General features: G+C 36.1%; 1 pseudogene; it reads left to right on the forward strand.

Annotated features, from left to right (window-relative positions):
• Positions 1-5,594: 5,594 nt before the first annotated feature.
• On the forward strand, positions 5,595-8,477 carry LOC133187207 (putative nuclease HARBI1; annotated as a pseudogene).
• The last annotated feature ends 1,395 nt before the right edge of the window (positions 8,478-9,872 follow it).

Genomic DNA, 9,872 nt, shown 5'->3' on the forward strand with positions numbered 1-9,872 from the left:
TGCAAAACTTCTTTTGGCCGGGTATGTATTTGGACATATCTCGTTATTGTAAGTCATGCTCTATTTGTGAAAAGGGGACACAAAGGGGGAGAACGCCAAAACCAAAACTGGTGCCAATTCCAAAGATAAACGTTCCATTTTCCAGAGCAGCGATCGACTTTGTGGCACCATTACCTACGACAGAAGTCGCCCGCGTGGCGCAGTGGTTAGAGCGTTCGCTCTCGAGTCGCGGAGTAAGGTGTTGATACTTACGTCGCGGGTTCGAATCCCACTGTGGAACGTGGAGACCGGTCCTTCGGATAAGACGTATAAACCGAGGTCCCGTGTCGCAGTAGGTGCTGGCACGAAAAAGATCCCTCACTGCTCAATGACCCTGAGTACCGAGTATAGGTCAAAATTTGTAGCTCTCCACCGGCAAGTGGTGGCGTCTCCATATGAGTGAAAAATTCTCGAGAGGAACATTAAACAATAAACAAACAAACAAAAAAACAAAAACAAAAACAATGACAGAAAAAACAGATATATTTTGGTATGTGTGGACTATGCTACCAGATTTTGGGAGGCATTTCCAATGAAAAATCAAGACGCAGACAGTGTGGAAATGCGCTTATTGAAATGTTTTCAAGAGTAGGTTTTCCTAAAGAAATTTTATCAGACCAGGGAAGAAATTTTATGTCATCACTCAGAACTGTGCAAAATGCCACAAATGCGTAAACTGTCAACTACCTCAAGCAAACGGACTTTTAGAATGATTTAATGGGACCCTTAAGCAAATGTTGAAAGCATATGCAATTGTAGAGCAATTAAAATGGGATGTTCATTTACCATATGTACTATTTCCCTACAGAGATGTCCCGAATGAAACGGCAGGTTTTACTCCCTTTGAACTTCTTGAGTAGCGGGAAGAACCAACCAAGGAACAAGCATCAGTCCTAAGTAATCTCTCACGGAAACACGGGAACGAATAGAGACAGTACGTAAGACGGAAGTGGAATCCCAGGCAAAGAAGAACCAGAAAAGATATTACAACAAAAACGCCAGGAGCAGGAATTTTGAAGTAGGTCAGAGAGTTTTAGCGTTGTTGCCAACAAGTACTTGGAAATTATTGGCACAGTAGAAAGTTCCATATGAGGTGACAGAAAAAGTAAGCCCCTTTGATTTCAAGGTCAGACTGTCCAAAAACAGAGACTGTTTACCATGTCAGTATGCTGAAGGAATGATCTGAGAGAGAGTCGGAGGAAAACTAATTCTGAAATTATGGCATGCTTGAATGTTATTTCCAGTTTAGCCAACAACGATGTTCAGATAAAGTCCCGACCCTTCAACAGACAGAATCGTCAGCCGACTTACAGTATTCAAAAGATCTCACCACAGAGCAAAGGGATCAGATTCAAAGGTTAGTGGAAGAATTTGATGATATTTTTACAGATTTTCCCAAGAAAACGCCTTTGACGAAACACAATGAAAACTTCTACGGATGTGCCTATCCAGATGAAACCATATCCGATTCCAGATGCCTTACAAGGCCAAGTGAAGCGGGAGTTACAGCAAATGATGGATCTTGGTATCATTGAGGAAACGGATAGTCTGTATTCCGCATGGGTGGTCCTCATGAAGAAGAGTGAGAATCGCTGAGATTCTGCGACGACTTCCGGGAGTTGAATAAGGTAACTATATTTGACCCTAGACCAATTCCTCGAATAGATGACGTTTTGATTAAGATCAGCAAAGCTATATTCATAAGCAAATTAGACTAAACAAAAGGTTATTGGCAAGTACCATTAGACGAAGATTCAAAACAGAAAAGTGCATTTGTAACTCCATTTGGCCATTTCAGTTTTACAGTCATGTCATTCGGGATGGTGAACGCACCGACTACTTTCGTTAGATTGGTAAGTAAGACCGCGGAACATTAACTGGCAAAATTAGTAATATGCAGCTTACGTCATTTCCATCTGAAACAATCAAAACGTTTCATGATAGACAATGAAATGGGCGGGTACAATTTGGCACAGACGTCCGAGAAAACATTGGATTGAAATTCTAGTTTCAAATTCATTTTCAATCCACCTCAGCTACTCTAAAACGCGCGGTGTTGCTAATTGACTTAGAAGACAAATAATGTCAATTTCGAAATAGTTTGAAATTCACTCATTTAAACAATTTTGAATCCTCTTCACATAAGGAATTACTTTGTGCCAAGTTTGGTTGAAATTGGCTTAGTGGTATTGGAGAAGAAGTCGAAAATGTGAAAAGTTTACAGACAGCTAGACAGACTGACGACAGACAAAATGTGATCAGAAAAGCTCACTTGAGCTTTCAGCTCAGGTGAGCTAAAAAGTAAAACACATTCATTTGTTGAATCGTAAATGATGTTAAAAACTTTCAAATTGGTTAATATTTATTTCGAATTTTCAATAACTATAACAGGTTTAAACAGAACTGAAGCAAACATTTTGTTTCCAAAAATCGAATCAAAATTATTCAAAAACCGAGGTTTTTGTTTTAATCGAATCGATTCAAATTATTGCTAATTCAGGGATATTACATTAATTTTTATCAAAACAGACAGTCATGAGGGCATTTTCTTATATATAAAGTACATTTGATATTCTTAATTTTTATTATGATCTCTTGAACAACCAGTATGTTTTTTTTCGGGGGGGGGGGGGGGGGTATTTGCAAGATAATCTGTTCTGCTTCACATCTGCTAAATTGTGTAGAAATACCAGTATAGCACATTTGTCCATTTTCATTTCTTCTTTTACAGATTATATACATGTCTATTACCTGTGTATATATAAAGTATATGTATTAGCAGAGCTTAATGACTCTATTGTTGAGGTCATATTTTGAACAAGTTGAGACCTGCAGTGTTAAAATTGTTACAAAAATTTTTACACCTTTAGTTTAATAACTAATTGTGTAAAAATACCAGCTAAACAAATTTCTTCATTTTCATTACTTTGCTTGATAAGTATCAGCAGTGCTCAACTCTTTGTTGTTGTCATATTTTCAATAAATATCCATAATTTCTTTTATTAAAGTTTGGAAAGGTGAAATTTATGCAAGTTCCGGCGTGATTCGAACTCATGACTTGATTTATAGCTAACTGGGGGGTCAAACCCATTCTGCGCTACACTGTTACGCAACAATTTTGCAAAAAAAAAAAAAAAAAAAAAAAAAAAAAAAAAAACAGAATTATATTCACATTCATTGTTTATTTCAAAAGTACCTTACAATATATGAATGTGTCGATTATCTATTTTGTAAATGTCCGATATGCACATGGATGCATTCATAACAATGTCAACCCGTGCACGCACGGGTCAAAGTCTAGTATTATTATAAGTAAATGTCTTTTCTTTGCTCATGAATATCTAGGAGGCAAACAGAGTACACAATTATAATAAATGAAGCAGATGAGAGCTACTCCCCTTTGCTAGATTATAGTAATCAAGAAATCCTTGTACTTAATTTACTTAACAGGTTAGAAAGAATGTTATATATGTATATAAAGAAACAAAGTAAAAGTGAATGTTTGGTTTAAATAAGCAAAGCATGCTCAAAGTCAGATTCTTGCCTGGAAAGCAGTATAAAAGATTGACATAAAGATTATTTATATAATTAGCAAAAGTTGAAATTGTAGATAGTTTGTTACTTCTGTGGTGATCTATTTGACATTTTATAATTTATTATCAGATAAAGACAAGGTTGACTATAGACTGGATAAATTTTTTAATACTTTATCAAAGTGATCAAAGAATCACAGAGAGCCAGGGTGACTTGTTGGAATTAGTGACAAGTGGCAAATAGCAACGTTATACAATGTATAGCCAAGTCTCTGTGTACTGAATTGTAGCACTAGGCAAGTGACATATATTGAATACCTTACACAATAGGCAAGTATTCATTGTATTTGTATATTTAGCATTCATTATCATCCCTCTAAGGCTTCAGAAAACCAAGTATGATCCCAAGGAGATCACTCGGGTCTAGCACTCTACAATAAGCACTGGTATTTTTACAAGATTTTTTAAATTCTAGGGCAACATTTGTCTATAATCAGTTAATTTTGTTTTATACTTCTATGGATCCATTGCAGTGTTGTATTAGACTCAGGTCACCGATAAGGCCCTTGGGCCTCTTGTTTATGATCGGGTTCACGGCGGGTCCGTCCTGCACTAAATTAATGTTCCAAAAACAAGGTTGACGTCATGTTAAAGATTGTGACAGAAGACAGTTAAGTAATATTGTGCATTGTTTTCAGCAATTTCTACCAGCTAATACTTAATATACTGAATGTTGAAAAAGACTGAATGTTTTCCCCGATTTGAATTGGATTTTCTTTTTTGGCATGTGTTTTTGTTAAGAACAACGAATAACGGTGTTCATACGTAAGCAGTCGTCGTGTTATTCATACATTATGTGATTTTTGTCAGACACATTTTTGTAAAGTAACTTCATTCCAAGACATTTCATGCATAAACAAGTAATCCGAAATGTTCACATTTCGGGGGAGGGGAGGGGGGCTTATAAAGTGACATCCTAAAAATGCAATACTCTCAGAATGTTTGTTCTCACAAGAGAACGCCAGTATTGTTGGGGAAGTTCAGTGTGCAGTCTAACATAACTAAATAAAATCAAGACTAGGTTTTGTATCAGTTTAAAAAAACATATAGACCCTATTGAAAATTATATTGATATACTGATATATTTTTTTCAGTAACAGTGCATGGCAAACAATTCTTTAGAGTCGTGCTAAGTACTGATCCCTCAATAAGTACTGATCTCTCAAAAGAAAAAGATTGTAGGGGGTCCTAAGCTAGCTTTGTGCATTGTTGATGACTCAAAAGAAGCTGCTGTAACTACACTCAATGGATATGAGTTTACATCTTAACGTGGTAGAGGCAATATAGCAACATTTAGATCTTCCAGAGAACCGTGTTGTGATCCTGTCATCATGCCTCCAGTGCAGGTTTTAGGATGCACGAAGTGATGTTTCAGCAGCAACTATGGTTGCAGATTTTAATCAATGGCCATTAGAACTAAAGGTTTTTGTAGGTATAAATTATAACACAATTAAAATCATGAAATGTGAACATTTAAGAAAAAATAAATCTGGTTCAAAATAGTTTAAAAATTACTTTAGGCTTTGGTGATGACGAGATTCTCACACTGGTTGAGTACTTTCGTCCAGTTTTTGATAGGTCTGGATTACATGTGAATGAAATCGAAACAAAGTGGAGTACTTTGAAGACTCGCATTTATCAAACGAGTCCGTAAGAATATGTTTAATATTATATAAATATTTGTCAGATTTAAAATTTTAACTCATATATAAATTTACACTAGCATTAAATGTAATGTAAAATTTACAAGTTTTTAAATTTTAGAGAATTATCTGCTTCATTGAATGACCAGGATCATGAAACTGTCTTAAATCACTCCATAAATTTGCACTTAAAATTTAAGATTGATCTTAAAGTGGATCACAAAAAATGACTTAGAGTTAAGACTGGAAATTTGTCTTATATTTTAAGACTGCTTATGAGCAGTCTTAAGTTTTAAGATTGTTCTTAAGTTCTTTCAAAATGGCCGCTCTAGTTGATTTTTTGAGACGAACAAACCATGAAAATGGAGAAAATCGCCGCCGAAGAAGGCGTCTCCCTGGCCCTCGGGTGTTCAGCGATAGACTTAACCCCCTTGGTTTGCAAACAAAAGAAGAATTGTTTGAGAGGTACCGGTTTAGACGGCCTTCCATAATATTCCTTCATAATCTGGTGAGTGGGATTGTTGAGCACCATACCAAGAGGTCTTTGGCACTCCCCGGGATACTACAGCTTCTCTTTTTTCTCCCTTTCGTGACCACGGGTGCTTTTCATCAAGTTGTGCATGGGCGACATCATCCATGTATCGAAATCCACAGCCGGAAGATGCATACGAAGAGTAGCGTCAGCGCTTCTGTTCATTGCTTCACGTTTTATCAAATTCCACACAGGACAACATGCTACCAATGTTAAAAGAAAATTCCATGCTGTCGCAGGTAAGAACCCATGCTTTTCACTTGAATGTATTCATGACTTTCACATTGAAAACAAACAACAGCGCCCCCTTGAATCAGTTAAGACGTTTCGGTCTAAAACATTTCGATTCTAACTTTTTCGACCAAATCTCACTGTTTTAAATGCATTCATGCATTTCTTACATATTTTTGTTTGTTTGTTTATTGTTTAACGTCCCTGGAGAGAATTTTTCACTCATATGGAGACGCCACCACTTGCCGGTGGAGGGCTACAAATTCTGACCTATACTCGGCACTGAGGGCCATTGAGCAGTGAGGGATCTTTTTCGTGTCAGCACCTACTGCGACACGGGACCTCGGTTTATACGGTCTCATCCGAAGGACCGGTCTCCACGTCCCACAGTGGGATTCGAACCCGCGACGTAAGGATCAACTCCTTACTCCGCGACTCTAAAGCGAACGCTCTAACCACTTTGCCACGCGGGCGACCCTTACATATTAAAATAATAAAATAAATAATGATCCCTCGAACAGTATATATATTCATTGTAATCATTGTGATTTGGTGAATGTTTGTTTGTATGTTTTTTAAAGTCCCTCTCGAGAATTTTTCACTCATATGGAGACGCCGCTGCAAATTTTGTCCTATGCTCGGCACTTACGGCCATTGAGAAGTGAGGGGTCTTTTTCGTGCCAGCACCTACTGCGACACGGGACCTCGGTTTATACGGTCTCATCCGAAGGACCGGTCTCCACGTCCCACAGTGGGATTCGAACCTGCGACGTAAAGATTAACTCCTTACCTCGCGACTCTAGAGCAGACGCTATAAGCACTGCGCCACGCGGGCGACGTTTTGGTGAATGTGTATTGTTAGTAAATTACATACATATCCTCGGTTCATATGGTCGCATCCGAAGGACCGGTCTCCACGTCCCACAGTGGGATTCGAACCCGCGACCTAAGGATCAACTCCTCACTCCGCGACTCTAGAGCGAACGCTCTAACCACTTCGCCACGCGGGCGACTCTTACATATTAAAATAAATAATGATCCCTCGAACAGTATATATATTCATTGTAATCATTATGTTTTGGTGAATGTGTATTGTTAGTAAATTACATACATATGTGTGGCAGAAAATGGGGGGGGGGGGGTTAACACCAAATAACACATATTGTACATTAAGATCTTTATTATTTTACGCTTTCTAACTTTATTGTCATGTTCAGTAAAGCATAATCTTATTTTGATACATGTATGTTCATAATTATACTCCTTGTATTATTTTAAAATTTAAAAAGGGAATCAAATTTTAATTTCTCTCATCAAAAGGTATATATCTATTCACACAAAAAATTGAAAACTTCTATTTATTTATTGTAGGGTTCCCTGGTGTCTTGGGGTGTGTTGATGGCACTTTTATCCGGATCCAAACTTCTACTGAAGATAAGCCTGATTACTTTAATAGAAAAAGATATCATTCTTTAAATGTTATGGTAATTGTTATTTTTGATACAAAATTTTAAATTTAAAAAAAAATTAAAAGAGCTAAATAAGCTTTCAGTGATTTAAATTTAGAAATAAGGAAGGCATATGTGGATTTATCACATTAACATTTTAAGATAGATAATTAACATACTTTGAAAATAATATTAACAGTGAAATTAATATTTAATGTAAACATGTTTCAGATGAAAATATCTTGATTCTTTTCCAGTACCACTGGTTCAGAAAAATTTTAACTGAATTTTGACGGAGCATTATTACTTAAATTGTCATATTGTAATAATTATATAAAAAATGGGTAAAATAAAAAAAGAAAAGTAAATAATGAACATTAGAAAAAATTGTAATGTTTTTCACTATACGAGTACATGTACTAACTAACCTAGATTTAAGGTATTTTTTCAAAAGATAAAGTCATAGCCTATAAGGGCCAGATAATAAGCACAATTTGAGTTTAAGTATAAAGTTAAAAATATTTTTAACAACTGCTGAATTATTTTGTCATATTGCTCATCATACTGTCTAGTAATTCTGAATTCATTTTTTTAGTGTATAAATTTCATGATTTTCCAGGTCAGCATAATGGTATACTTTTGGGGCACACCGGGTATCCTTGTCGGACATACCTAATGACGCCTTACAACACTACCAATGATGTCAGGTACAGAGAACGGTTCAATATGCACGGTGTAGAACACGAGTTGTTATTGAGCAGGCATATGGAATACTGAAGAGAAGATTCCCTTGCCTTTCTGTTGGCCTGAGAACAAGCCCTGTCAGTATGTGGTAACATGTGTTGTCCTGCATAACATAGGATCCTCAGGCAAGATATTGTGTCCCTTGACCCATGTGACCTAGTAACCATGGCCGGCCCAGATTAATCACGGTAACAACAATGGCTTTGGATACAGGGAACTCGTTGGCAGACGATGTTTTGATTATTAATAGCCCAGGCTATTCCCTTCTTAATTTATGAGAATCTAGGGAAAAATAATTTATATTATAACTTGTTCAATATTTATCATAGAGTCTGACCCATCTGTTTCATATTTGGATATTTTATTAGAAAAAGACGTTAATGGTAATATAACAAAGCTTTATGATAAACGTGATGACTTTAACTTTTCAATCGTCAACTTCCCTTTCTTATGCAGCAGTATACCCTTATCACCTGCATATGGGGTTTTTATCTCTCAGTTGATTCGATACGCCAGAGCATGCTCTACGTATGAACAATTTCTAAAACGAGGTAAGTTATTGACAAACAAGTTGATGAAACAAGAATATCAGCAGTCTTGTTTAAAGTCATCATTTCGCAAGTTCTATGGTCGATACAATGACCTTGTCAGCAAATACAATCTTTCATTAAATCAAATGCTGACTGACTTTTTTCATACTAATTGTTAGGAATCCACTTATTCTACTTCATCACTTTCACGCAAAACCATTTTGACGTCACAGCAGTTGGATATGGAAAAAATATCCAATGATTGATATCCACTGGATAAAGGGATAAACATTGGATAAAACATCATTATCAATAGTAATATTGTGTGTCTGTTACCTTTTTATGTGTTACTAATAAAAGAAGTTTTTTGAAAACTGGAGCCCCTTTAAGAGCTAAAGGCTGAGGTTAAAGTTTTTTAATAGTAAGTCAAACTCAAAGGTCAAGGTCATGAATTCAAAAGTGCTGGAACCCGAGGAAAGGTGTTGTCAAAACTAATTCATGTGTGAATCATGAAAGCCCTAGCTAGCTTTCACCAACCCATCAGAAGTTATAGCCGAGGTTAAAGGTTGGTTATTTTTATCAAAGATAGGTCATATTTAAAGGCCAAAGTCATACATGAAAGAAAGGTCTTGTCATAATGAATATTCATCTTAAATATGAAAACCATTGCACCTTCCATTCATAAGTTACGAGGTCAAAAATTTTGGCAGACACAACCAGTCAGACATATTCTATATGCTCCTGAATATTTTATTATAGGGCATAAAAATTATTCCCTCTCTATATCTCATCTCATATTTCTTAAAAGCAGCATGGGTCAATATGGATTGTCTTGCAATGTAGTTTTTTTTTTTTGGGGGGGGGGGGATGCCACTCTATTAATCAGTCTATGAGACACAAGATACTTATAATAAAAAAAAACAAAAATCAAGTTTATTGCAATGAAAACAACAATAATACTCGTATGATTGCTCAACTATCCTTCAAACATTAACGATAAAGTAAAATATCAACTGCCAACAAATGACACACGAGGAAAAAAATTTGATTTCGATGAAGTTAATAATCTTAAAATTGCACGTTGAACTACATTATGAAAAAAATTGGCCCTA

This window comes from Saccostrea echinata, unplaced genomic scaffold (assembly GCF_033153115.1).
Source record: "Saccostrea echinata isolate AGI-Se365-2 ecotype Australia unplaced genomic scaffold, CSIRO_AGI_Sech_v1 ptg000014l, whole genome shotgun sequence".
NCBI classification, from domain to species: Eukaryota; Metazoa; Mollusca; class Bivalvia; order Ostreida; family Ostreidae; genus Saccostrea; species Saccostrea echinata.